Here is a 22,329-nt window from a genome sequence, read left to right as displayed (position 1 = left end):
TGAGCCTTTATGCTTAACTTTTCCAAAACTCTACTTCTCACCCCTGGCTTTCATTTTCTCCATGTTCTTTCATTTTACTTCACAGAGCAGCCTCTTATTACCCCTTTCTCCAGCCCCCAGCTGGTTAGATTGCTGGCTAGCCTTCCCATTTTTCCTACTTTCCTAAAGACATTCTTACAGTAACTATGTGTTGCTTCATTTAATAATGTGGTGTTCTTTACCTCTGGACCACAGATTTCTGTTTTGTTTGCTTAATCTGATCTGCTTTGCTTTGCAGATCAGTCTTGGTCTGTATATGGTTGGCTGTGCCTAGGGACAGTCAGTTACACAGAGCTGAATGGGATGCTGGGCTGCATGGACCTTAATCTGAGCCAATATAGCTGCTTGGATTTTGTGTGGTGTTGAGAGGCTGCAGCAGAAGTAGATCTATTGCTGCTTTGTGACCTAAGGGAAAAGAAAACTCTTTACTGCACTAAGCCTGTCTACTTAATGAGTAAAGGAATTCAGATCAATAAAAGAAAATAGCAGCAGATCTAGAGGAATTCCCCAGGGCCAGATGCATTATCTCACAGTCTTTGTACAGTATTTTGCTTCTGTGCAGTTCAGGAAGAGCTTTTCCACTGGTGCTAGACATTGGACCAGTTTAAGTTTTGGGTTTTTTTTTCAAAGGCTAATTTTAGCTGCGAGATTGGAATTCTTCCACTCCTTCCACAGTCACTGGTGAAAAACAGGCTGCTTTCAACCATGGATCAGAGCAGGAGCTTCTCAGGCTGAAGTTTGCTATTCTTCCCCTCTGCTCAGTGCACAAGCTCTGGACTTACCCTCTGTACAGGACTGAGTTTTGTTCTGAGAGTATGAAGTGATCCCTCCTGGTACACACTTGTGAATTTCACCTTCCTTTTTCATTTGATGGGAGATTTATAAAGACAGAACTCCTCTAGTCATTATCCTTGGCATTTATTTCAACATTAGATAGAATTTGTGATTAAAATCATGGCTCTGATATATTAAACCAAAGTTCAGGGCGGGGGGGGGAGATTTTCTCTTAAGTGTTATGATGAGTTGCTTTATTTCTAGGTTTTTCAAAGCTCCTCCCAAAAAAACCTTTTAGTTTAAAGACTTTAAATTCAAAACATTTATTAATAATGTAAAGGGCTGCCTGTCACTCAAAAGCTATAAAGAAACTCTGAAATCAAAGTGAAGTGGTTTTTCATCAAAGTGTAAAAACCCTGTAACTTTGGTACCAGCTTTGGTGGTGCTTTGCTTTGTTGGTAAACCCACTTAAAAAAACCCACCATATCATAGTCCTCAACACACAATCACAATCTATCTCAGCTGGTCACTACTAATCTGGATGGTACAAAGTACTGAATTGTAAAATCTCTGGATTCTGTTTCTTGTTATTGATTTTTGATTTTCAGGTAGCAATTATGTCCAGATTTTTGAAAAGTTCTCAATTTTTAGTGCTTTAAAATTTGAGGTATCTGGGGAGAAACATCTTCAGTCACTGCAATCCTGCAGTTGCCACAGAGTTTTTAAAGCCTAAACATTCTGCTGGTTTTGAAACTGATGCTTTTGAAAAATACCACATCTGATCCATATGTAAAATGGGTGTTGTGGCCAAAGAGCAGTAAAACATATCTAGCGCTATGTTTACTAAGTTGTTTGAGCGTCTTTGAGCAAGGGGAGTGCTGAAGTGTCCAGCATAATTCAGCCTTGTTAGTACACTTACTGGTCAACTGCCTTCCCCTGAGAGCCATTAAGATCCTTACTGAGGGTAGCTGTTAGTATCACATTACAAGAAAACAATGTTAAGGCAACCTCAAAAACAAAGGTGACTGGCAAAATGTTTTCTCTTGGTGGAAATGAGCATCACATTACATTTCACTACTATTTGTTTGCTTTGGAAAGGGGGGGGCTAGGGATTTTCACCTTGTCCTTAGGGCAGCAATTTGCTCACCTTACACTTTCTAGTACTGAAAACATTTGTTCAGATTACTGTGTTTTCATCTGATCTGCTCTGTTGTTTATATAGAGGTTGCTTTTCAGTAAAATCCAGTATAATTATTGACACAACTTGCTCTGCTCTCTAGATTATATCAAACTCGCTGGAACACACAGTAGAAAATGGGTTCTCTTTGTTGCTTTAGGTCACTAAAACTCCTATTGAAGTCAGTTAAGCCAATAGATGTTCCTAAGGGATGTCTTGCTGTACTTCCAGAACCTCCGCACACAGTATTTGGAAACAGATCTAAATGTACCTGACTGACTTTAGGCTTCTCAGCAAAATAAATGTTTTGTGGCAGTGGCAAATTATGTTGTAGGGGCAGAGAGAAAGGGAGGTGTGGGAGCAGTCAGACAGTGAAGCTGGAAAATGTGGGTAGAGGTCTGAGGGAGCTGGAGTGTGCAGGTGATCCCCAAAAATAAGTTAAGAGATCAAGAAACCAGGGTATACTTTAGAGTGTGTTTTGTATGGACAAAGAAGCCATGATCAATCCACATGCTTTGGTTCTGGACTGGATTTGAAACTACTTTCCCATCCAATAAGACTTTCATCTTTTTCTCAACACATATCATGTAAGCCCCAGTTACCTCCATTTCTCTTCACATTTTAAAACTCTGATTGACTCAGTGGCCAAATTTCTGGCCAATCCCTAGAGTAGACTAAGTTTCTAGTTTCTAGATGTACAAGAATGGATCATGACTACCTTGATTTGGAGAGGACCATTTCTGATCTCTAAAGTTTATTTTGACTTACATAATGCTCTTGTTCATATTTAATAGAGATTATCTTTTTAATAATAAAAATGCATCACAACTATATACGTTGTCAGAGATCACTGGGAGTTTAACTAAATTAAAATACTTCACATATAGTTCTATTGAAGGTAATGACATAAAACCTCTGTAAGAACTGCTGAAATGTCCATTCTTTTGGTCCAGCAACAGTGAAAACTCCTGACTGGCACGTTTAATTTGTGCCTGTGACCTGGATCATTGAAACTTTATCTGCAAGAAGAGTGGAAATCTTCAAAATGAGTTTCCAGCACCAGCTTCCTGTTTACATTGTTCAGGGGTAGTTACAGATTGTTAACATGCAGTTGCTGTTTATGGTTAATGATACAATTGAGGCATCTCTGTGCAGTTCTCAGCCATTTAAAACTGTCGTAAAATAACCCAAATAACAGGATGATCAAAGCAATATCGTTGACTCTGCATGATAGTGTGACTGCAGCATTTGCAACCATTACTGTAGAGCACTATAAATATATTTGGAATAGCACAAAAGAGATGTTCAGGTTACAAAAACTATAGTTCAGACCAGAATAGAATCATAAAATAAATATCCAGCTCCATTTGCTCTCCTTGAATATTGCCAAAAACTGTCTTTTGATGCCTTATATAATATTCCTAATTTGCAGTAAACAGGTTCCCAGCATTTATTTGGGAATCAGGATTCATTGAAGCAGCACAAATCAAGCATACAAACATGGAGATTCCAGAATAATTAGAAAGCCTTTGTTGTTTTGATGTTTTTTTTCTCCTTCCAGTTGGGTACTTAAGGCAGGTGACTTCTGATTTCTTTGTGAGGGCTGTGATACATATGCTTTGCTGGGTCTGGATGATTTCAGAAAGTAGTGTTTTATTTTTCATGAAAAGCTTTTAGTTGTCATTGCACAGAGTGTTGCATAAGTCAATGATAAATCAAACTAATAGATTTTAAAAACGAAGCGTTAGAAGGTTTTGTAGTTTAAAAGAAATCACAACAAAGCATGAGTGCTGACTTTTTATCACCTCTCCTTTGAGACCCAGTTTATTTCATCATTGATGTGAAGCATGTAGAACAAAACAAGATGACCTGTTTTCATCCTTGGTATAATTCCACTAAAGTAAAAAGCCTTATGCCAGGAATGCATTGGTCCCTATGTAAAAAAGGTCCTCACTCTTCCCAAGAGAAGACTGAAACTGGGTTCTGTCTGTTTTCATCAACACCCTTTATCTCACATCAAGGGTAGCTGATTGAACACAAGGAATTCCTAATATAAGTCACTTGTCATTCAAGCTCTTCTGGCTGGGGATACAGTGTTTCTGGCTTTCTTTGGCAAAGTGAAAATTACCTTGTTTAGCAGGGCCAGGGACTGAATGTGAAGCTGGCAAGTAACTTGCATGTGTTCAGTTTCTGTAGGTGGCGAATAATACTGGAGTGATTTTGAGGTTTGAGTATAAATAAATCATAATATGGTGTTTTCTTCTAAATATATTTGCAGTACTGGGATGAATTTTCCATGCTTCATTCAGGGAGCCCTCCAAACTTGACTGCAATAGCATACCAGAAATAACAGAAAGGATAAAACAGCTTTTAGATATTAGTGATCATTTAACTGTGGGATTTTTGGTTAACATCTACAACAGCATTCACCACATATATCTCTCAATAGGTAAATTGTTATTTTCTAGCATGTGCTAGACAGTAAAGTGATGGTTATTAAAATGCTTCCTTGCTAGCTTCCATATATATAACTATTTTATAGCTATTTCACATTACAACAGAGTTTACTCCTCAAAGTAGGTGCACTTCTTGTAGTTTTCTGTGGATCTTATAACAAAAATTCTTTGAATGTAACTTTATAGGTAGACTTTAATTTCTAGGATTGGCAGTGGAAATGACAATACACAAGAAGCAAGAGGCAGGAAATGCCTAACATTTGCCTTGCCATTTTTCCGTCATTTTCATTTCTTGGTACAGTGAGAACCCTTCTAAAACCCTCTGAAACGATCTGCCACTGCTGCTTGCTTGACACCGCCAGAGTCTGAAAGGGACATTGGTTAAAGCTAGTGGGTAAGGAAAACTTTCAAGATGTTCACTATTATAATTTATTTTGAGTTCAGCAATTTAGGGGGCAAATAAGTTGTCTAAATCCACTTGGGGTGATAAGTCCTCTAAATTTGTAATAGATCTGAATAATTTTTATGTTTTCCTTGAGAACAGCATTTGAAAGTGCAGATGTGAGGATCGTTATCTTAATGACACAACAAAAGTCTGGGCAGTCACAAAGACTTTCTCACATAGTCAAACTGTCCTGGGAGAATCTAATTTGCTGTTGAGGTATAATACCAAACAAATGCTTTTCATTAAGGAGCTGCATGAAACAGTATCAGTCTAACAAGAGGACTAGGCCTTTGAAATGTAAACAAAGTAGCTCTCAAGGTAACATCCATTGCCTTTAATTGAATCTGCCTTGAAAGCAGCAGTTTCCTTGGCAGAAGAAAACAAACTTCTACTGGCACACTGCTTCACCCCTCCAGCTTTTACCTTACCACATTTGGTATCAGGGGAGGTTGTAAGAAAATGAATACTTTTTCTGAAGTGCTACAAAACCTCATGCTGCTATCACAATGTTTGAATTTAGCTCAGTGGTGACAAGATGTTAATATGAGGGTCTGAATTGCAGCAGTCTTCTGTTTGAATGTGGACCATGGGTCTTTGCTCTGTCACCTACTCAGTGGAAGCTGAACACATCTTGGCCTTGCACAGCATTAGCTGGGAACAAAGTCCAGACTTTTGGCATGCTGCTTTACTTTGAAAAATCATGATTTTATATCCCATCCATGTACCTCCAGTAAAGTCTTGAGTTTATTCAAGTGAGGAAGAGTTTGCAGGACTGGTGTGTTTTTTCCTGCTTTGTGACAGTCTGAGGCTTGACTATCAGCAGGTATTCAATCCCTGATAGAGGGCCCTATATTTATGAGGATTTTTCTGTACAATCATAGCTATATAGGTATAAAAAGAACCAAGCACATGTACAAATTTATAAGAAAATCTGTGCATTATGACACAGAAGTACAGACACTAAAAACAAGGAATGAATTCGGGAGCATCCCAAAGTCATAGTTCCCCCACTGTAATGTATATTTTGTGTTCCTTTCTTCCCTGTATTGGTGCCAAAGCATACAATGGATGATCTGTTAGAGTAGGCAGAATTAAGAGCAAACACTCAAGCTCAACCAACTGAACAAATGAAAAGAGGTCCTTGGGCTACCATATATATAGAACAGAAGAATAAGGTATCCAACATTAAACAAAGCATACGCAAACTTCAAATAACATAAATGCAAAAAGATATGATTCAAGCATTGTGTGTATATATTTATTTTTGTATATGCGCAACTAATCGTGCAAATGTAATTGTGTTGGTATTTGCATACAGTAGAACCATGAATTGAAAATGCATCTATTGAAATGAAAATGAAATTAAATGACTTAGCTATAGGAAATGAAAAAACATCTTTGTGGACCTGGAGATATGATTGATGGTTTTTGAAGTATTGTCTGTGTTGACATTGTTGCATGTATGGAAAGAGAATTTTATCAAGTCTGGTTCTCCTAATGATAGTTCAAGTCGTAAGACTTAATTCTCACTGCGAGTCGTCAAGATAGTCCACTGCACAGTGCTACTGTTTCAGAGCTTGGAAACTGCAGCAAGGAACAACAAATACGTTTGCTATAGACATTAATAACCTGCAGTTATAAACCACCAGTCTCTTAAATTCTGTAATCAGCAACTGTCATGCATTAGCACATTGTTCATTAGCTGCTTGTAATTTAAAGTGGAATGTAAGAGAATGTGTGTACATTTCCACAGTGCAGTCTGCATGCACACTGTCCCATTTTGGGTGGGATGTATTATGGAAAATGTGAAGACAACTCATCACTGGAAAGTGTGTGTTTCCAGTCATCAGGAAGAAATGTTCAGCTAAGTGGAAGTGACCTAGTATTAGTATAGACTTTCACTACATAGTCTTGTAAACTTTTTTGTCAGTCCTGCACTTTTAATGAGGAGCAACACCCTAAGAACTCCTGGGGTTGGGGTTTTCTTTTGGTTGTGGATAGTGTTATTTTCTGGTTTGCGAGGGTAAAACTTGGTTTAATGTTTTGAGAATAATCACTAAAGTCAGTGAAGAGCCTCTGGAGGTGCATTAAATCAAATTTAAACCTGCAGTGAGGATATTCTAAGAATGTAACTTCCAAGTTTAGTCTCAGCAACTGAAACCTTTTTGTTGGGATTTTTATTCGGTGTGTAGTAAATGCAGCTTCAGCCTGGTGAAGAATGTGTTTCAACTAATTTTTGTTTTATGGGTGTCAGTTAAGAATACCATGTGTTTTGATGTCAGAAGCTGCTGCTTTTTACTTTTTGGCCTTGTGGTTAGCAGCTTGTCAAACTGGGGGGTGGTTTTCTCTGTTTGAGCTATGTCTAATGTTTATGGGAGGTTTTACACCTGGACCATGAAAGCTCCCAAGAAATGTGGGTCTGATTTCAAATGCAACATCCTCAGGATTTCTGTTTGATTCTTAGGCTCCTGTGTAAGGAATAGAAGGGCACATGCCAAAGCTGGTGATGAATTCAAAATACAAACTACCTAGAACTAAACCCAAATCTTCAAACGTGTAATAGGAAAGGATTTTCCTAGCATTTTGTTTCTGCTCACTGATATGGCTTACACCCTATATGGGTATGAATGTGCTTTTGCATTCCTTTAAGTGTGCAAAATCTTGGTACCAATTTGCTTCTTTCCTGTAGCCTTATACTAAAACCAAGACCTATCCTGAACAGAATGGGAAAAAAAGGTTTATGAAATTTCATTTAAAGCTGAAACTTAAATTCAAAGCGAAGGAAAATGCTTGCTGTGTCTGGCTCATATTTGTATGCAAAGAGACTTCATTGGACTGTTGCCTATGTTCTCATGGGCTTCTTTCTTTATCTGGTAATTTAAACAGTGAAAGTCCACAGAAAATAGCAGGTTCTTAGAGGAAGTTAAAATTACAGAACATCCACAGCACTATGGAAAACACAGCACAGGCACATCTGCCTACCTGGGAGAGCAAAAGCAGATAGAACCTGGACTCTGCTGAGAGCTGGTGTATCTTTGAGGGTAAATTGAACTGCTGCTGGTCAAATCTTCTCTATATGACCACTTTAGATTGAGTACTGATGAAGACTGATTTGCCTAATTTGTAAGATATTTACATAATGCATATTTCCTTCTCATGCTTGAACTGCATGTTGACTACCTGCTTACTGGGCAGGGAGGCAACACAGGATAACTTACACTGCATGTGTGTATGCTCAGCTATTTGCAGGCCATTATATGGGGTACTAGTATTGCCACAGTCAAAAAGATAATCCTTCAGTAAAGCCTCATAATGTAGCAACCCTATGTACCTTCAAATGTTGGGTAAATTTTGGTGTAGTATTCCTGGAACTGATGTGTGGAACTCCAGTTATGAACCAGAATACCTCTATGGTATGCTCTGCATAAGTGCTGGGGGAAGGAGAAGATGATCAAAGGAGATGATGATCAAGGATCTTATTTCTTTGCCTTATTTAGTTCTTGTTGCTACATAAATAATGCAAATACAAGTGCAGTCACAGGGATCCCAGTCTTCCCTCAGCTATGAATATATTCCAATAGATTTAGCCAATTATAACAAAGAGACAAAAATGACAGAAGTCTCTATTTATTGTAGTAGAGCTTCTACAACACTTAAACAGCACCAATAAACCTTAATTCTTCTTTGAAAGGTTTATTGTATGAATACCAGGCTTTGGACCATTCTGGGACCTGAATTAAAACCATCCGTTGGGCAGTAGCATTGCTGGGTAGGAATGGGAAGGTGGGCAGCTTGAAAAGAAAGAACAAAGTCATCATTCCAGTGGCTTTAATTTGTTAAAGATCTTGTTAGGGCTATAAAACTTTACCAGGTACTGCAGTCTCTTAGTTTAAGGAGGGAGGTCTGGTCTGGTCATTTCATACCAAGCCGTTGTTCAACTTCCCAACCTTGAGGTTTATAGGCTGTCACGTATTGAGCTGTTCCTGAACCATGACTTTATTGAATACTTTGAGAGGTTCAGATTGTCTTTCCTCTCCTTCCTGCCTTAGATTATTAGTACCTACTTGAACCTGAAGAGATTCCATCAAATACGTAGCAGGATTTTGTATATTCTTTTGGAAGAGAGAAAGGGTTTTGTTTTCTCTCTCTTCCATGCAATAGCTCAAAAGAACAAAGCAGTCAGGTAGCATACCATTTTTTCCTGCTTCTAAACACCATCTCCTTCTAATAATATGGTTAATATCTCTAGCATTCATCAAAGGATTATTTAAGAGAAACAGAGCCTGTAGGTGTGATACTAATTACATACGTGAAGATGGATGTTGTGCCAGGGCTAAGTGTCTGGCTTACTGGTGATGAATGTAAGAGGGTAAGGCAAAGGCAAGGACACACCAGGAAAACTTCTGGTTTGCATCTCAAATTGCTTTGGCAATTAGACTCCTGAAGTCCACAAACAGACATTTATCATATCCTTATCCTGACATGTAGGGCCTGTATTATAGGTAGTTCCAGTAAATGAAGAGCCTATCATTTCGGCAAGCTTTGGATAATGCCTAAAAGCACAATTCACAGCAGGGACAGGTACAACTCTGAGTCAAATGTGATCTAATTCATAAAAATACATACATTTGCACAATGCAGAGAAACAGGGTGACAGGGCTTGCTCCCTAGCAATTTACTTTTCCTTCATAAACTTTCCAATTAGATGTCTTGGAAAGAGCATTCTCCCAAGAGCAACATCCACAGCTGTTCATGGCCTGATGTAATCCTGCCCTGCAGAGCAGGTCTGGGGTTTGACTCCTTTTGGTGGACGGGGTAAGGAGACCTGCAGTAGGTATGAAAATCCATCAGGTGTCTCTAAGTCGTAATGAGTATCCTTCAGCCTTGCTAATGGAAGAGCTTGAAAGATGCTTCTTACTCCTGACAAAAAAAAAAAAGCTTTTTGAATTTCTAGGAACTCTTTCAAGTTTCCTGAATTCGGTTCACAACCAGTTAGAGCAAACAGAAAGATAAATCTCAGGAAATTTATAGGGAAAAAAAAAAAAAAAGGCAGCTTCAGAGAAGTTCACATCAGGCCTTAGGAGGGCAGTGAATGGATGAGTGTTCCTGAATTCATGCTTTCTGTGACTGTTAGCTTCAGAGAATTTGCAGAACAGGTGAGTTTGACCCATTGTTTAGTAAATCTTGCACTGAGATTGAAATTGGATAACTTAAGCTGCTATTCTGGTTCCCTTATCACCTGTGTGTAAAGAATTTGACAGTCTGTATTTTAAAGTATTATTAATAGGATTTTTAAATTACACTTGTGCTTGAATGAACTAAATGCTTCCACATGACAAATTGATACGAATGGTTTTAATAAACAGAAAATGAGAAGTAGGTTCATCTGTCCCTGGGGGCTTAGCTGGTTCCATTCATTCTTCTTATTAAATCTTGTCTGTATGGCACTGTTGTTCACCTTGATTGATTACCTGCCTTAGCCGTAAGCTTGGGTGGGTTTCTCCTGTGCTATCATTTCATAAGGCAGTGAGATCCCAGGCTTGAAGAAGTATCTCCACTAATAAGGAAGATTAATAGATACTCTGTGGACCAAAACTTGCCTTGGCTACAATAAACGTTCTCAAAGGAGACTGAACAGCAACAGATGAGTCAGACCTGCTGCATCTTAGTCTGTATTTTGTCAGTATAAATGCTTCTAGCTAACTCATTTGGCAAGAGATTAGAAGCTGAGCAAGATGAACTTCACTCTTTCCCTCTTTAAAAAAAAAAACCAAACCCCAAACACTATAATAACAGCTAAATAGTAATAAAGTCAAACTGACCTATAGAAACAAGAGCAAGCATTCCTCTTTCCTTTCCTGTGAAAGATAACCCCCACTATATAGTAGCAGGCTTTCGTCTGGAATAAACGCTATAAAGTTTATGACCTATGTCAGCAAGCGTTCATCGTGAGAGTCAAGAAGGGATGTGTCTGTTTTCTGCTTTACCTTTGACAGAGTGTCTTTGTGAGCACTTGGTCTACAATTGGAAAACTATGCAGGAATACCTGGGACCAGTAGAAATAGGGAGATTATGATAACTTATTTCGCTGTTTGACATGGAGAAGCAAAATGAGAAGTAACCAAACTGATGATAAAATTATATTTATTCTAATACCATAAAGTATCATCTAATTGAATTTAAAGTTGAATTTTTAATAAAGCTAAAGCCAAGGACAGCGGAAACATCAAAAACATTAGACTAGATTCTAGGAACTGTAACTGCACAAAATTAGGGATGCTGGAGCAACTTCCCAGTTGTGTCATGGATTTTGAATCGCTTCTGACTTTAAAATATTCTGTTTTAGAGACAGGATATAAGAGGAGCCCTGTTTCTCATGGTGGAATTCTCTACTGTGCATCACTTAGGCATTACTTAAAGAGCTCAAGTGATGCATAGACCTTGCTCAGGCCCTTACAGAAAGATGATCTTAATTTACAGTACATGTTACCATTTTAGATGATAAATTGCAAGATTTGGAGATTTGGATTCTCCTGTCACATCAGGGTAGATGCGTATCTGTGTCATTACAATATATGAAGTGTCCCACCCTATTGAAGAAGCCAGTGCTGATTACAAAGGGGGAAGATACACTGTGATGACTCCAGATTGTTTAAATATTGATGGGATTATAGTGTTGTGACTGATGCTAAATACAGGTAACTTAAGGTCCTTTCCAATCCTAACTATTCTATGAAACTGTTTAGATCATTTAAATCTTGCCATAGCTTAAGATAGTCACCAATCTTCCTACAGGTCATCAAGGGTAACTACATCTTAAAGTAGGCATAATAGATACAAATTCTTGTTTCTATATACTGGCACTCACCTGTAGCCTGAAAGGGTATCTTGAATGGTCTGCCCTTTTGGATCTGTCACTCACCCTTGAGGTGTGGTCTCACGGTAGGCTCCAGAGTTGCATTTGAACATGACCTCTCCCTCTCCAGCTACAAAGTCCTGATTCTGCATCAGTCAGCAGGAGTTTTAATGTTGATCTCCTTGAAGGCAGATTTGGTCTTTTTTTGTCTGCAAGACCAGCAGCCCCATTTCTCAGAAGGCTCCTGCCTGTGGAGGTTTACAATACAAAGCTCAACACTTCCCTTGCATTTGCTCCCTCATTGGGCTTGGACAAAGCAAACATCAAATGCTATGAAATCAGGATTTTAGTATTTTACCCTTGCAACATACCCATTATATGGAGATATTTAATAAAGCGAGAGGCCAAAACTGAGTTATCAGGCAGACTGAAAATAACTAGCTTGAAATCATAATCATTGTGAGTGTGTACTTTGGTATTTGAGTGGTAGTTTGCCAACCACTGTAGTGGAATGGCATAATGGAAAAGATGACAACATCAAGATTGTTGTGACAATGTCTGATTGTTATTTGTATGTAATTTAAGGAGTAAGCTAATCTTCTGTGCTAGCACACATCAAAGAAACAAATCAGTATTAAAAGAGAGGGCAGTTTTATAATTTCCAGACTGTCATTCTTATAATACTATTCTTGTACAAACTATCATTAATTTTGTGCCTAAAGTACATTTTCAGCGTAGCTCATTTGCCTTCTCCAAAACTTTTCCACTAACCTTCCTTATAGCCCTTAGTTTCAAGTTCTCTAGCTATGTATAACCTATAGTTGAAGGACATCATGTAACAAGAATTGCATTAAACCTGTATAAAGAAATGTAATTCAGTTAATATGTGATAAGATTGTACTTTCATAGTTATGTCTGTGCAAGATAAGGCAGTGACCAAGTATTTTCAAAACATTGTCCCGCCCTTTTTAAATTATATTTACCAGTTTAAAGCTGCAAACCACTTTAATAGCAGGACATAATCAATCCCAGACTAGCAAGAACTTACAAGTATCTACAAGTAGTTCACGCATACCAAAAGACCCTGTAGGCATTTCAGTGCCTGATACATGTGCACATAGGTATTTATTTATAAAACACACATGGTTGTACCTATGTTATGCATGTAGTATGTGCATTGTAGTATTTAGGTAAGCAGTTAATTCAGTTTGCCTATTTACTGTTGATGTTTATAAATAAATCTGTGTCCGAGAACAGGCTTTCCATGGGTAAAGGCTATGCAATTTACTTAGAGTTATTAAAGAACTTACCAAACTAAGGAGGACTGCCTTGGTTTTAAAAGGAGGTATTGTAGGAGGTCTGAAGTGACACCAAAAAAAAATTTCTTACAAACACATACAAATAAAAGTACATAGGTATACAAATGCATATACATATTGCTTTATATATCCACACTCACAGGCTGCCATTTGAGAACGTGATGATTCCAGAATAAATACTAGCTTAATGTTATGCCTTTTTTTGGTGTTAAAAACATATAAATATTGTTAGGGCTGATTTTTAAGATGACTCAATTTCCCGATCCTGCTCCCAGCACGACCCCACAAACAGCTGAGTTAGCAAAACTGGTGGAATGTGAGCTAGCCTGGGAGCAGCAGCATGCAGCAGGGGCTCCTCTGGAGAGAGGGTAGGTACGTGTTAGGTCAGTATTGCTGCTGGAGACGGCATATCCTCAAACCACAGCCTTGGAGATCCGTACATACGCTTTAAAGTACAACCTTCCTTTTGCATATAATAAGGGAATTCTGACAGCATATTGGCACACCCACCAGGAACAAAGCTTCAACAGGCACTGTCAGCTGCCCCAGGGCATTACCTAAGAATAAAAGATTGAAAGGTGTGCTGTGGGGATGATTCATATACCTGAGGCTCTGACCAGGTGCTCTGCAATTAACTGCATTAACCTGCAGCTGGAGTGAGTTCAGAGCGGAGGTTAGCTATGCTCAGTTCAGTTGGTTTAAAATCTGTGCTGGGGATTATATTCAGTTATTTATAAGGCTGGGGTTGGGTTTTTTTGTTGTTGTTTTGGGGGGCTTTTTTTTGTGTGTGTGGCTCTGCTGAAATGTTAAAAAAAAAAAAAAAGAATGCTATCTGAATGCTGAGGTCTAATAATATTTAATGCAGGGTGTACAGGAATTCTCCTTCTAAAGTTAGAGGGAGGCACCATGAAATGACATTTAGAGTTAGGATGACATTTATTTGGAATATCCACTAACTTGGGGTAGGTGGAGATAGACAGCTTTGAAAAGCAGGCTGCTCACAGGGATAACCCTTTTTCAGTTTTACAGAACATGGCAGGGCTTAAAAAATGTGCCTGCCTTAGCACACGGACAGACTACATGATCTCTTTTGAAATCTGTGCAGGATCTTTTTACCCGCTGGGTTTAATTTCAGAATCCAGTGCAGTCATTAAAGAAAATAAAATTATGTTTGTTCTTTCATCTGGAGCACAGAGCAGTATCAATTTTTCATTCCCTCCTCCTTTGCATTCCCCCTTCCAAAAAAAAAAAAAAATATGTATAGATGGAGGAATTCACCCTATAGCTCCCCTAAAATGTCTGAACTTCAACAGCTGCTTTGAATTGATTCTGTATACTTGGTTGCCTAATGTGTGCAACATGTAACACTGGTTCTGTGCTCTTGAACGGGAGATTAACAAAACTGGACTATTTTGTGTACTGAACTTGCAATCAGTCTGGAGAGGTCTATTGTCCCAAATGTCTGAATTTTCTAATTACTTTCTCATGGAGTAACAGTATATTCCAACACTGCAATGTCTGAGCACTTCCCACTCACTAACATAAAGCAGAATTTTCTTCATTTAAAGACAGGGAAACACAAAGTTAGACAATGGGCTTGTGTACACAGAGGCATTTTCCAGTAATACTGTATCATTATAGTTAACCCATGCTGTTGTCTGTGCACTTCTGTATGCAAAAACAAGTATTTCATACTAAGTGGGTCTTTTCCCCCACCTTGTTTCAATAATTTCCAAATAATAAAACTAAATATGAAAAGAAAAAAAAAGTCTGGACATCTGAAAGTGATCTAAATGTAACACTTCCTCACCATATTTCATGCTGGTATAACTTCACTGTATAGGACAGCTTTGTGTATCTTACTCTGTACCATGCTGGCAGTTTGTATATTTAAGCCAGATTGACTCAGTCTTGTGCTTTGGCATGGGAAATACAGCCCGATACAGGTACTGGATTTTGTGACATGAGGATGGACTGTGGTTTAGGCTGTGAGTGAATGTGGGGCTCAAACAGCTGACAGATACTCTGACCTAAAAGACAGGCTGGTCAGGTCTCTCTTGTTCTGCAGCCTGACATCCTAGAGTAAAGATTCTGCCAGCCAGCTACAATAGTTTTTAGTGTCATCAGATGAATGACAGGCTGCACTACAAATACATCAGCTGTGGCTTTTGGACAGAACCAACTTCTATATGTGACCTTTATTTTGTGAAACTTTACATGCCTGCCTTAGCTTCTGGATCAGTCTCTCTAGTGCCTCTTACTTGCGAGATACACTAAGCATCTCTTTTTTGTGATCTGGAAATAATAAATAACATTCCAAACAATGGTATTTAAATTTCTCACTTTTCACGCTTGCTTCAGAGAATGTGTGATTGTCATCACGCCCTTAAAATGCCAGATGGAGAATGTCCAAGAGCAACACACAGCAGTGATTAAACCCATATCACCCGTTTGTGGTACCAAAGAACATAGGAATGTGGTTTGGATATGTAGGTCAGGGCAAAAGTCTGTCTAGCATGATACCCTGTCTCTGACTGTGCCCTCTAGCAAATGCCCAGGGTAAGGTCTGAGAATGGGTAAAACACAAAGCTATTGTGGATTTGGTACTTTCTCAATATATCATACTGTATATTGAGGAACATCATATACCTACCGTATACAGATGGGAAACTTTGAATTACTAGATTTTAGTTCAAATCCACCACAGGAGCTGCATCATGGAAGTCAGATTTCTTTTCACCCAAACTGCTGGATACTAGTGAAATTCAAGTACATATTGGTTTATTCTAGAATAGGTGAGGGTAGAATTTAATGTGAAGCTACCAGGTCATGCTCTCCATTTTGGCGTCACCAACAAAGAATCCAATGCTGTAAGGAGACGAGATAGCCAGTTCTGTAAGTCCACAGGCACCATATGTGCCTTTCAGATCTGGCTTTGGAGGGTTGTCCAGTGACTAGCAGGTGTTGCTAAATATCTGAGAAAGAAAAAAAAACATTCAGGAGAAGGAGCAAGGTTTGAATTAGAATGGTGGTATTTTATTTCTCACTGTGTTCTTCTTTCTGTTTCTTACACAGGGTACATACTCTGTATCACATTTTAGCCTCTTTATATTGATTATAAAAGGACTTACCTGCAATACTGAACAAGGAGTTTATTAATCCATACCTGAAAAACACTGAGAGATGTGGGTCTCTATTATAGTCTCTTTTAAAAGGCTCTTATGAAGAGAATAGAACTTGAGACAGGAGGGTAACTTATGCTAGGATTGGTTTCTACATGCTAAGGCAGCTGATGTATCAGGCTGTTTTTATTATAGTGGTCTACATGGAGCATGAGAGAAGGTACCTTGCAGGTTTCCAAACTGATTATTTCAGATTTTTTTTTTTAATAATGTTAAGAGTAAAAACTTTCCAAAGAGATAATGTGATAAATCAAAGAAAACCAGTCTAGTATTAGGAAAGTAAATGTCTCTTACCCGTCTTCTGAAAAATTATTTGAAACCCTTTATTCAGAACTTCAGAAAAGGGTGCTACTGTGGCTGCCACCACCTTTACTGTGAAGTGCCATACAATGTAACATGTAGTGTTATAAAGGAACTCTGTTAGATAAAAGGACCTGAGAGATCTTTACCATTTACTTCATGAACATGTGAGAATCCTGTATCTCTGCAGCAGGCAAACGAGCTGGCCTAGGCCTCTCTGGCTCACACAGTGGAGCGTCAGGGACAAAGGGAGGATATGTCAGCAAGCTGCTGCATTTCAGCCCTTGTAGTGCTCTCAAGGGCTGAAGTTGGGCCAGAATGGCCCTTGCATTAGGTTGCAAATCACTTTCTGACTCTTCCAATATGCTTTTGTCCCTCCTACAAGGATTACTACTATTAATTTGACATTTAAGTAGGTGGATAAAACTGGCTCATGGACTGTTAAAGGTTGAAATTAATACTATTATTAAATCATGCAAATGCAAATTACCTTAAGACAGAAACTTAAGTTAAAGACGGTTAAAAGGCATGAGGGTTTGCATAAGGAGGTCTGGAATTTTAGCCTGCCTCCCAAAATAGAAAATCACCTTCAATTCATTAAATAGATTGCTAACCCGAGTTCACTGCATGACGCTGTAGAGACTACTGATAAAATTCTAGAACTGTTCTCTTCTTCTTGTATGGCATTAAGAAGTGAGGCATTAAGAAGTGAGGCACTGTAAAAGTCTATACCAGTCTTCTGAAGATACAAAGACCATAGAAATAATACCAGAATAATCAATGGTTTGGGAAGACACAGGATAAAGAGAACTGTCTTGTCTATTGCATCCCAACTCTCTGCTGCTGAACAACTGATGAAAGACAATGCCATCTTCTTATGAAATAGGGCTATTGCAAAAAGCATGTAAGAGAATTAAAGAGTGTAGTTGTCAGTGGTTTTAAGTGAGGGAGATTTTTCAAGTTTTGTAGGTCAAAGCTTGGGTTTTTTCTTTCTTTTTAGTAATATACCAAGAAGTGTATAAAAAGTGAAAATACATTGATTTTCAGATTTTTTTTTTCTTTGTTTCTGGTTAAATGCATCATCTTCATGTTTTCTTAAATCTGGATAGTTACAGAAGTACCAAAAGAACATACAATCTTATCTATTGCCTTCTAGGTCACAAGTTGGGTGATCTTTATAAAGCTTTAAACAACTTTCTGCTTTGATGTAAAAAATGTAAAAGTATCAAAATTGAAGACTTAAGATACTGAAAACAGATTACTTTGTTAAGAAACAGGTTGTGAGTGGTGGACACAGAACACTTGGTGGCATCTTTGACACTTAAATCCTAGGGTTGAGGATGAAAACACTTCATGTCAAAGTACCAGTTCTGTTCAAGCTAGATGATGCAAATAGCTGCACTGGAATTTTATTAGAAAGATACTTTAGTGATGCTTTACAAAACAACATAGAATCATAGAGTTATTTAGGCTGGAAAATACCTTTAAGATTATCAAGTCCAGCTGTTAACCCAGCACTGCCAAGTCCACCCCTAAACCATGTCCCCAAGTGCCACATCTTTTAAATACCTCCAGGGATGGTGACTTCTCTGTTCCAATGCTTAACAACTCTTTCAGTGAAGAAATTTATCCTAATATCCAATCTAAACCTCCCCTGATACAACTTGAGGTCATTTTCTCTTGTCCTATCACTTGTTACTTAGAGAAGAGACTGACCCCACCTCACTACAACCTTCTTTCAGGTAGTTGTAGAGAGCAGTAAGGTCTCCTCTCAGCCTCCTTTTCTGAGGCTAAAGAACCCCAGTTTCCTCAGGCCTTCATGAGACTTGTGCTCCAGACCCTTCACCAGCTTTGCTTTTTCTTTGGACCTGCTACAGCACTGAAATGTCCTTCCTGTAGTGAGGGGCCCAGAACTGAACACAGGATTCGAGATGCAGCCTCACCAGTGTCTGGTACAGGGGAGGATGATCACTGCCCTGGCCCTGCTGGCTGTGCTGTTGCTGATACAGGCCAGGATGCTGTTGGCCTTCTTGGCTACCTGGGCACATGAGAGCATGAGGAATCAAGATTCTTCTGTAGCAGGGTGGTTCATTTATTTCTTAAATCAGAGAAGATTAAGGGCTGGAGATTAGCATTTTCCTTCTCTTGCATCATCCAGGTTGTACACAAGTAACATTAAGCTATACAAAATAGTGCCCAGAAGTGGGAGTTCCATGGACCTGGTTCATGTGCCTGCAGTGCCTAATGCAAGTGCAGTAGTAGCCATGTAGACCCTTCATACCCAAGAGACTGTTTGCTTGAGATTTTAATACTCCCATCTATTGTTAGCTGCTTGCATTTTTATTTGTGAAGAGTTACAGACTCGTGTCTGAATGAGAGTTTTAAAAATATTGGGTTTATCTTGAAAAGTAAGATTGGGAAATTTCCATATGGAAAATAAGGGAGAAAGTGACTGGAAGAGAACTAACTAATCCTCACTACCATATGCGGCTTTCTGTACATTTATGCCGTGCTGAGCCTAGATTTGGCTGCAAGACATGCTAACATTGCATGCAAAAAGAACGATGAATGAAGTCTACTGAATGGTGTATATAGGAAATGAAAATCTCTGCTTTTTTTTTTTACTAGGCCTGTCCTTGGTTTTAGTCCCTATAGAACTTTCTGCTGTGGCCTGTGCTTTAAAATGATAATATCCCTGTAATATTAGATTGCAAGTGAAAGGATATTCTCCTATCTTTGTGTCATTTTAGAATTACTGGATTTATTTCTGACCAAGGATCTTTTTTATTCTACTTTGGCTTTAGTTTTGTTTGTTGTTTTTGTTCCTAAGAGGAGAAAAATACTGTATCTTTAAATTAGGAGTAGCTGAATAATGAATCTTGGGCAGTGAAAAGGCTAATGTGCTGTGGAAGAGAAGGAGTTTAATCTAATTTAGTTGGAGGGTGTCTGTCTGTGGTGTTGTTTTCTGGACTGTGGGAATAGAGGAGGGAAGCTGCCCCAGTGAATGGTTCCTCCTGAGCCAGAATCAGTGGGGAGTCCCTTAGATGCCACTGATCCGAAGCCAGGCCATGAAAAGGGGATTAAAGAAATGTTCTGATTTGCAATTCACACTAATGCACCCCGTGGAACCTTTGGTAATATTTCAAACCACATTTCAAGGGAAGTGCCCTTAAAATAGCCAGCTAAATTGTATTAGAGTAATACTATACAACCCACTCATCCATTTATGATTTGGTTTTGGTTTTAATTCTTTTAACTGGTGGTGGTGGTGGGTTTCTAAGGCAATCAAAACTTTTGTGCGTTGGGAATATTTGCGCTTGCATGGGAATATTTCTTAGTATGCCTGTCCTATTAGGCCGACTTGTTTATTTAAATATTGGAGAAAAACTGCTACAAGGACTTTGGGGCTATGAAAGAATAAGCCCATTTAGTTTAAAAATAAACATTTTTGCTGCGTGCCATTTCATTTTGTCAATGGCCAGTGGAAATGAAGTAAGAAAGGCAGGCTTCTAAAATTGCTAAAACAGTTCCCAGCTTGCTTTTTCTTGTGGGTGATATTTTTCTTTTACAGTTGCTATGCTCTAAATGGATGAATTTTTATATATACACATATATGTGTGTATACATATATTTTAGAATTTGTTACCAGAATGAACACTGTGGCAGATGTAAGCAGTTCAAAAGTGCCTGAATGAATGAATACAATTATAGAGGAGGACAGGATTATTGAATGGGACTAACATTAAACTGATCTCTGTATTTTGCGTAATAAACAGCTCGCTAAAAATATGAAACCCGAAAACAAGGTATAGGTACAGGCTTCAGTATAAGATTGCCAATATCAGTTCATGGTCTGCCACAACACTATTGTTATTCATAAGTAATTTAGACTGTTTTACTGAAAATCTTTAATGTATTAATTAACTCTTCAACTCCCTGAGCTTATCATTTCATTTCTCTTTGCTACTGAAGTGTCAGAGCATTTTATCTCAAATGGATTATTTGGGTTTTCTTTAATCCCATTTCAGAAAAACATGCCCCACACTGTAATTTCCATTGACTCCAACATGTACAGAATAGATGAAACTTTGATTTCTACTGTCCCCCATATCAAAGTATTTTATTAAACTGTCACTGCAATAGATTACACAGCTTAAACTTTGGCATTACAGGGAAGAGTGGTGTGGTTTTTTTCTTGTCTTGTTTATGGTTTGCTTTACCTACAAAATATTTAGTTATGGTTTGAGTTATCACAGGCCTTATTAAATATTCAGGGGGTTATAATCTTTTGCTTATGGGACAACAGAGCTGGACTTAAAAATAGATGATTCCTCTGCACATTTTGGAGAGGTGGGGAGATAGCTAGCTAGAGGGAGAAATGCATCTTTCCTGTGAGTTGGCACATTATTTGAAATCATGTTTAATTATAAAGTTTCATTAAAAATCTTTTGCTTAAAATTTTAGAAGCCTAATAAGATTTCCATTAATTTAAACATATCACTATTCCCACAACGGCCCAAATGCTTTCTTTTTCCTCTTTCATCCATGGTTAAATATGTAAATAAAATGTCTAAAGTCATTCTTCAAAGAAGACAAAAGAAAAAAGAGCTGAGGGAAAAGACAGCCATAAAATTCCTCCCAATTCTCCATAACATTTGCCAGAGGGGGGCCAACTCCTAGCCAGGGCCTAGCAGCAGGGGTGCCTGGCTGCTCCATAGAATCACACATCTCAAATCCCACACACAGGAGAAAAAAAAATAAAATAAAATATCTTTTCAGCTGGAGCCATCAAAAGGCTCTTTTCATTTATTAGTTACAGAGGTATCTTCCAGTTGCTGATTTCTCAGCGCTCTCATTTTTTCTATATAACGTTCTATTTGTTGGTTTCACTGACTCCAGCTCCTTGAATGGGAGAGAACCCCAGACAGCTCTTTAAAAATATAGAAAGTAAAAGGAATGATCTAAAGCAGGATGCTAAAGTAATGGCTGGAAAAAACAAGGCTGGTTTAAATTGCCACATAAAAGATCAATTAAGAGAGACACAACTACAAAGGTTGAGGGTTCCCTCCTGCCCCCTTTTTTCTCACTTTCTTTTGTATTTCTTTTTGCCCCGTAGGAAAAAGGGTTGCTATCAGTGCTATAGAGGAAAACAGGCCATGGTTTAGTTCGTGTATTTAGATTAATATGAATGGTGATATAATGTGCTTTATAAAAAGACTTGTTGAAAAAAAAGTATGTTTACTAAAAAATAAAACCAAGCTTCCAAACAAATTGAACGAACCAAATATTGCATATGTTCATCTTGCACGTTATTTCAATTCTACTTTTCATTATTATTTAAATCCTACTTTTTAAAAGTAGAATTTACTTGTCCCATGTAAAAGCTTTCCCCACGCTTCCCTCCTACCCCCAGCTGAGCTCTCCAGAAAAGGAATCAGGATGCATACAAATACTAAGAAACCAGGCTTAGATTAATGAAGAATGGAGATGCCCCAACACACACTCTCTCACACACATACATACACAGAGACACACTAAACTAAATAAAGGGGGTTTGCCCATAACCCTGCCTGCTTTTGTAACATTCCCTAAGGAATTTCAAAGTGCTCAAGGAAAGGTCAGCCCCTAAGACCAACACTCTATAAGTATAATCTCCTCCATCCACTGAAAAGCCACAAGGAGCACTACTCATTTAAAACATTTTTATGAGGGCTTTTACTTTTAGGCAGAAACTAGCCACATCTTCAGGGGCTTAAAGACAACCATTAGCCCTGGTCTGTT

General features: G+C 38.3%; 1 long non-coding RNA gene across 2 annotated transcripts in view; it reads left to right on the top strand.

The window, feature by feature from the left end:
* Window positions 1-22,329, top strand: part of LOC133275890 (uncharacterized) — a 141,488-nt gene that overhangs the window by 39,482 nt on the left and 79,677 nt on the right. The gene's annotated exons all lie outside the window — the stretch shown is intronic.

This window comes from Pezoporus flaviventris, unplaced genomic scaffold (assembly GCF_033815535.1).
Source record: "Pezoporus flaviventris isolate CSIRO_AGI_PZ_B2104156 unplaced genomic scaffold, CSIRO_AGI_Pfla_v1 ptg000041l, whole genome shotgun sequence".
Lineage (NCBI taxonomy): Eukaryota > Metazoa > Chordata > Aves > Psittaciformes > Psittacidae > Pezoporus > Pezoporus flaviventris.
This window is presented reverse-complemented; position numbering and strand designations above follow the sequence as displayed.